The following is an 8,101-nucleotide window of genomic DNA, read 5'->3' on the forward strand; positions in this document are numbered from 1 at the left end:
CCAGCTGTTCTCTGGCCAAATCCAGCAGCCCCGGGGTTCTCTGTACTCACCAGAGTCCAGTGCAAGTCCTCGTTCCAGGACCGCCGCACACCAAGCTGTCCACTTTTCCCGCACTCCCGGCACAGCGCTGACCGGTCAGATATCTGTGCACCGTTTAGATTTGAAACGCCAGAGCTTTGTACATCCACTCTGGTGCAGCGGTGCAGAACTGGCTGCTACTTGGAGTCCCAGTCCGGGTCTCAGTTTCCCGCAGTCACCAAAAGCAACTCAGCTTTTCGTGCTGGGTCCACAAGTCAGTTTGTTGATTTAAGGGAGCGGGATTTGCAGCCTCCCGTTATCAGTGTTGAAGGTCTCAGCACGACTTTAAATCCTCCGGCTGTACTGTCTTGGTTAATAAGAATCGCTATCGATTTGTCTGGCCCTCTCCATGCTGTCTTTTTTTAGCTTCGAGTATGCATTCTCTGGAGAGACTCTTCGCTCGATCCCCTAGCCCGCCGCCATTTTCAGAATCCCAGTTCTTTCCTTTCTTTGACCCCAAAACCAGTAGAAAAAAATAAATGGAGCATATATCACTATATGTAATTTGACGACTTAGTGATATTCTAATATTATTTCCTATCTTTTCACATAATTCCCAGAAATATCTGTAAATATTCACAAATCACTATAAAGCTTTGGATTAGAACATCTTATCACACAACAACAGCCTTGTTGATCACCTTTTGAGTGCATATTGAGATATTTAATTGTCACAAATTTAGAGCCCTACCAGCTACATGCTATGTAATAGACAAGTATGAAAGTACCCAGGATCCACAGGATAGTCAGCTGTGCATGAAAAGGTGTCCCTCCACCTACATCAAATCCTGGTAGACACTGTGCTCTGTAAAGGTCTAAAATTACAGTAGTACCTCGGTTCATGAACTTCCTTTGCTCCACAGTTCTTGGGACCATAGCTGCATTTATGTGTTCCTGCTGGGAAGTTGTCCACAATTGTGTTCATCACCTAGTGCAGAGTTCTCTAGGGAAGCAAAACTTTGCTGAACACTTGTGTGTGCAAATCAAATTGTTCACAAATTACAGCATTCATGGACTGAAGTGTTACTCCACATGAGTAACCATTCTAAAAACACCATTCTAAAAACACAGGAAAAAATACATTTTGCAAAGTATTCTATGTGCCAATTTATCTAGGGGTTTTCAATTGAAAAAGGACTGCTGTTTTTCTGCTTGAAAATTTATCAAGAGTTGTCCGCCTTGTCAGTAAAAGCATGTTAACAGTGGAAATTCCTCTCGTGATTCAGTCTCCAATAAAATAACGGTGATTCCTCATGTATTATCTACTTCACTATGTGTATATATTCCACTAAATAATTCTCTTTTGGTATTATAATTTAAAATATTTATAAAGAATCATAAGTATGTTATATTGTTAATGCATGGCATGTAATTTTAAATTTTTTGTAAACTGTGTAAGAATTTTGAAATGTGTTTCTGTGACTTTTATATGTGACAATACTTATAGATGACTGTAGGCATACATGACTGTGCACAACTGAATACACTGACATTAAGTTTCATTTCATGATCATAAAGAAAATATTAAAAAGATTTGTCTTAAAAAGAAGATTTCTCAATGTAATGATTCAGAGCTACTGTTAGAAACAAAATCAACTTAGGATAACTGGTTTTAAGACTAATGTCCATGACTAATTGCAGAGATTGGAAAATACAATTAACTCCCAGAGTTTAGACCTCATATATATATACCGTGATGTAACTTTTTAAAATCTGACATAAAAAGAAACATTAACTTCTCAGTCACCAGCAAGCATCACCCTTATCCTCCATCAAGTTTGTTCCCTGAGATTTATGACAAAGATGTTCAAGGTTCCTAGTGGAGGGGACAGTGTCTTCTGTAATTGTGGAAATAGACTTAGTCATCACCTCTCAAACTGCGGGCAACTTCCCAGTTTTCATGGGTTCAGAACAACTTGCCCATTACTAGCTGGAAATGGTAAAAGGGAATTTTTTCTCTGGATTTACATTCAACCGGTCCAGTTAAGCATGAGTCTTTCATCAACTTTTACTTTCCAGCAGCACAGAACATTAATATTAACATTATCTGCTGTTACGGTTTTATTTATTTATTAATAAAGTTCTTCCTTGTAGAATAAAGACTCTATAGAATAAGACTTCATCATGTCATCTTTGAAGCTCTATCTCAAGAGTCTAAAATGACACTGGAAGCAGATGCATGCCTTGAGAAAAAAGATGGCCTCCAAAGCCACTTTAACATGCCTGATATTAAATGTGTGCCATGGTAATGAGAACATTAATGCTTAGGCAAGTCCCACACACCAACCATAGGAGGCAGATTCCCCTTTAGCCTTAACTAAATATCAGAGCCTAACAGAGAGCACAACTGCTCTGGCCCTGGAGGTACAATCAAATTCTTGTCTACTCCATCCCTAGGTGAACTGTAGGAGTGATGGAGAGGGGCAGTCACACAGCGACTGAGTTCATCCTGCTGGGCTTCATGACACCCTGTAATGCAGCTGATCCTGTTCATGGTATTCCAGGATGTTTACTCTGTGACACTGCTGGGAAACAACATACTCATCATGCTGATCTGTAATGATGCCCAGCTCCACACACCCATGCACTTTTTCATTGGAAATAGGTCCTTCCTGGATCTTTTGTCTTCTTCCATCTACACCCCAAACATAATAGTAATGTGCTTCTCTGAGGACAAAAGCATCTCGTTTGCAGGCTGTGTGACCCAGTTCTTCTGTGATGAGCTGTGCTACAGTGAATGTTACCTGCTGGCCTATGACCACTATGTGGCCATCGCCAACCCCTTGCTCTATGCTCAGGCCATGCCCAGGAGCCTGTGCATCTGTCTGGTGGTATTCTCCTATGCTGGGGCCTTCCTCAATGCAATATTCCTAACCAGTAACACATTCACTCTGGATTTCTGTGGAGACAACATCATTGATGACTTTTTCTGTGATGTACCACCCCTGGTGAAGTTGGCATGTGATGTGAGAGACAGCTACCAGTCTAGGGTGTATTACGTGTTGGAAGCCAGTATTATTGCCCCCACCCTGCTCATCCTGGCCTCCTACCTCTTCATCATTGCCACCATCTTGAGGATCTGCTCCACCCAGTGCTGCCTCAAGGCCTTTTCCACATGCCCCTCCCATCTTGTCTCTGTCACCCTGCAGATTGTCTCCATCTTCTTCATCTACACTCACCCCAGCTCCCGCTACTCTCTTGTGAGGGACAAGATGGTTGCCACTTTTGATACTGTGATGTTCCCCGTGTTTAACCCCATTATCTACAGTCTGAGGAATAAAGATATGAAACAAGCTCTGAAAAACTCGTTAGCACAGGCTGTGTCTGATTCATATGCATTCTTCCCATCACTGCTAAGTGATATCACACTACTTCAAGAGAAAGGCTGGAAAGTTTATTGTCAAAAAAAAATCAATTTCTATTAAATGTAATTTAACCAAAATATTTCTTTTGTATTATTTTATCTATTTTGTTTTAGTGATTAAACTATCATCTCTGGTATATATTGTAGATTCCCTTAATATTGATATAGTTTTCAAAAAATGATTCTGGGTTTAATGTGTATACTGAGTATTTATTTATTTATATATACTTTCAAATGTTTAAATAACTTTTCCTCTAAATATTAACCCATTTTTTTCTACATAATGATTAATATAAGGATGTGATAAAGTCATATACCACAGATCACTGATATTTGGAAAGTGAATCTTAGCTAATCAATTACTGGTAGGTTTCCTATGTGACAGATGAATAGGGCCTGTCAAGATATTTTTGGTAGAAATAAGCAGAACACTTATATATGATAAAATATGAAATTTGAGAAATCTGCAGATAAGACAAGTGGTTCACTGTCCACTATTCTTCTTATGTGGCTTATTTTAACAAATGTTACTAACATTCACTGGTCATTAATTGTGATATTCTTCCAATAATAAAGTTCTAAACTTTGAGCTAAAAACTCTTGACTTGTAAAACTTAATCTTTCACCTGTATTCTTATAAAGGGCATTGTATAATACATTAAAGATATCAGTTGTACTTTGAAAATTGAACAGTAAGTCCTTTTTTCATAGTTAAAATATTTTGATTTAAAAAACAGCAGCATGGTTCTAGAATGTGTCCCTTACCCTGGAAAGTGTGGTAGAGATTCCCCAAGAGCCATGGCAGAGAAGTCCCCCAGGCAGTACCATAAATCATCCTACCAGGCCCTATTGGGCCTCCAAGATGTGCTAAATGCCAGGGTGAGCAGCCCACAGGATGTATCAGGTTAGCAGTATGTTACTGCAAAGGATAACAAGGCAAGAGATATCCAACCTTGTTTTGTCTGCACTGTGGGGATAGGGGACCCAGCCCAGGGAGTTTAAGTGTTAAGGTATCAGTGCCTGGTGATATCTAAAGCTTTGGTTTAGTTCAAGCCCACAGGGAAAAATGCAACACTTTCTGCCATTTGGCCAGGACAGAGGGACTTGCAGAGGAAACATGGGCTCCTACGATGTGAATTTTTTCTTGCTGTTCATAATCTGTTTTATTCAATTCAGTGGTACTGTTTCTCCTCCTAAGGGTTGCACTGCTGTGCTGCCCAAGGGAAAGGACTTGGAAGACATATTCGCCCTTGAGAATACTCCTTGGGGTGACGCGTAATCCAGAGGCACATATGTTCCATGGATTTAAACCATATTTGGTCTTATTACCAGTTGTCATTTTGCAATCCACACCACTCCTGAGCACTCTCCCTAATATCACAGTGATGCAAGAGACACAGGTCTGCAACAATAGCAGTCTTAGTGTAGAACTAACTTTTCCACTTTATTGGATGAATACCTAAAACAATGATTGTTGGACGGTTTGGCAAAACAACTGAACCCCGCATCCAGACAAGGCAATGCACTTATCTTTAGAAACACAACTGACCAGGATTTGGGGAGTGTACACAGAGGTGTACTAGAAGTTCAAGAATGACAGCCTGCCGATGGAAAAGTACATAGGTGTGTGGAGCCGGGAGTTAACCTGGATTAAAACAACCAGGGTCAATTTTCTGACAAGGTTTCCAAGTAGATAGCTAGAATTATCCCAAGGATGATCAGCTGCCAGCAGGGGTCTGCTAAGATGCCCCAGTATGAATTTGGTGAGGAAAGTGCAAATTCCATGTTCACTGAGAAAAACCTGATTATTATCACCACTAGAAAAAAAGCTAACACTAGTTTTTCTATTGATACAAGAAACTTGGTCTACTGGTTAATTAACAATTACTAAAAAGCTTGGGAAATACTATTTGATATTATTTAGCATTATAGAACTTTAAATTGGAACTTGGGAAGATGACAAGATTTAGAGTGATAATGATTTTAAAATTATGGAATCCATTTATCAGCTTTACTGCAGAAAGTCCCTTTTTCTTGTAAGACTGATGAGAAAAATGAAATGACTAACAATTTCCTGACAGATCGTGTGACTGACTAAAGAGCAGATATTGGAAAACTGTAGGCTATCTTTGATTTGTGGTGAGCACTCAGAAAGTTTCCATATCCTTCCATAAACTGAGCATTTCTTGTCTGAAGCTGTGTATAAAATGTAGCATCTTAAGCTTCCTACTAAAACAGGTAGAGAAAAACAGACCTGTCTGATCATCCGTCAGTCTCTATGCTACCCATATTTAATTAACCCACTTAGAGCTCATTACAACTCTGCACCAGAGGACTGAGGGTTACACACTTTATAACAGTGAACGAGAGTGAAGTACAGAGTTCAAGTAAGCAAAGTCACAGGGCTGTTCAGCTATAGACCTGGTACTGGAACTGACTCTATGTAATTATCAATGTGTGCTTCCAAACGGGGTTATAGACAGGAAAGAGCAGCTTCAGCTGTGCTGTTGCATAAAGAGGTGACTGTAGGTTATGACAATCTACTCTGTAGTTCAAAGGGCAAGAAAAAAGGATCTTCAATGTGTTTTTGTAAAAAAATTACAAATATTTGAGGAGATTGATATAATTTAAACATTATACAACACACACGAATAGAAATATCACATGGTAACCCATAAGTGTGTAAATTTTAACATATATATATAATTTAAATTTTAAAATAAATAAATACGAGACAAAAACCCAAGATGATCATAGTAAAATAAAAGTGTTTTAAAACTGATCCCATTACTTGATAAGTCTGTCATCTTAGAAAAATATCTTAACCTGCAACCATACATGTCTTCACGTGCAAAATGGTAAAAAATTGCAATATTGCATAGGTAAAATGCACAGATAGTATAGGGAACAGGTAGTGTAGCTATTAAATGCTAGCTAATTTAAATCTGAGGAAAAAGGAATTTATAAATTCTGAGTTTACACAAAAATAATAAAGTCAAATTTCTACAAATAAGTAATTAAAGTCAGTACAGTGGTATCATTAAGAAGACTATTAAAATCTAGAACCTTAATATTATGTCACCCACTACCATAATACAAAATTAAGACTGGTTTAGAAGTGCAAAGCTTCACTGGCCTGGGGCCAAAGCATGATGTACTTGTTGATTATGAAATTTATCTTCATTCTCAGGAGCATATTTCCCCCAAAATGGTTAGTCCATTTCCCAGTGGCAATCAGTTATGATTCCAGTTAGTTGGCATCTCTGAAACAATTCAGCAGGACACTATAGAGGAACTTTTCTGTTGTAATAAAATGTTCTATAGCAGAGTAAAAATCTCTCTATACCCATGTAGCTTTGGATACATGAGTGTTGTACTAAGATGCTAAAAAAATCCTAAAATGCAAAGCTAAAAAGATTGTTATTAGCAAAAAGAGCTTTGTCATTCTGTGCTATGCTTATCACCCTAGTAACCATGTAACTGAGCACCAACCACATAGTTATACGTTAACAGAAGCATTGCCTTACTGTTCTGTATGCATCATCACCTTAGTAACCTGTTTGCTGTGTCAATCTTTGTTCCCTTTGTGAGAAACAAATGTTCCTAGAATTAGCAGGCCAAGGGCTGTAAATTAAAGACAAAAAGGGGTAACCACCAACTGTAAAACATCTCTGACCTCAAGCAAAGTGTAACAAAGGCCTTCCCCATTCCTGCCAGCTTATGTATTTTGTGGTTATGTGATTAATGGGCTATAAAAATCTGTCAAAATTCTAACTCAGTTACACAGCTTTGCAAACTCCATCTGCACTCTGTCGCTGGTGCCAGCTTAGATAAAAGCACTCTTTTTCTTTTTAAAAAAAAATCTTGCCCTATATTCTGGATAACATCTTGGGGACTTGTTTTTGGGGTACAACAATGAGAAGCAGCAAAGACAGCTGCATTAGTATTTTCTCCCATTTTTGTTTCCCTAAAAGACGAATCAGTCACTTCTCTAGCCTCTAATTCCTTAATTTCTTCATGTGAAAATAACTAATGACTGAAAGATAAGAAATTACATAGCTCTGTAGGAACTAGTAAAACATAACTCTCCCCAATATCCACACACAATAAGTACACAAAATTTTAGAGGGTTCAAACATTCTCAGCAATTTATCAGTGGATTTTCTGCTTAGGCTTCTTAGATTGAAAAACTGTCATAGAAGATGTCTATCTTCATTTCCTGTGCTAGCAATGCTATTAAGAGATTACGGACAGGTGCAAGTATTTAAACTTCCTATGCTTGGAGCTAAATTGTTAATGTTCACTTTCAAATTTGATCTATGTATTTCTTCTCCCTATCACTTCATGAGATGCTCGCTTTTCTTTCTGAATTCAAAAATTTAGAATCAATTTATTCACATCCTCTAGTGTATACTGTTCATTCTCTCAGAATCAAAACCCTGATGCCTTTTCTTTCATCCTTCCCATGCCTATTACCTGTACGGCTACCACTGTGGCTCCAGCCACTGCCATTTTCACCAAGAGAATTGCAATCACCAGGTAACTGGTCTACACCCTTGTGCCTCTGGTACATGGTGGACAGAGTAGCCAGTATGGTCCAGTAAATCAATGAAGCACTGTGACTCCTGTACTTAAAACCTTGTAAAGATGCCTAATTTA

The 8,101-nt window shown here is 38.5% G+C and overlaps 1 pseudogene; it reads left to right on the plus strand.

Moving 5' to 3' along the window:
- Positions 1-2,491: 2,491 nt before the first annotated feature.
- LOC134475025 (olfactory receptor 9G19-like) lies at positions 2,492-4,721 on the plus strand (annotated as a pseudogene).
- The last annotated feature ends 3,380 nt before the right edge of the window (positions 4,722-8,101 follow it).

The sequence above is a fragment of the Cavia porcellus genome, unplaced genomic scaffold, assembly GCF_034190915.1.
Source record: "Cavia porcellus strain 051 isolate PalLab524CR breed Dunkin Hartley unplaced genomic scaffold, mCavPor4.1 scaffold_50, whole genome shotgun sequence".
NCBI classification, from domain to species: Eukaryota; Metazoa; Chordata; class Mammalia; order Rodentia; family Caviidae; genus Cavia; species Cavia porcellus.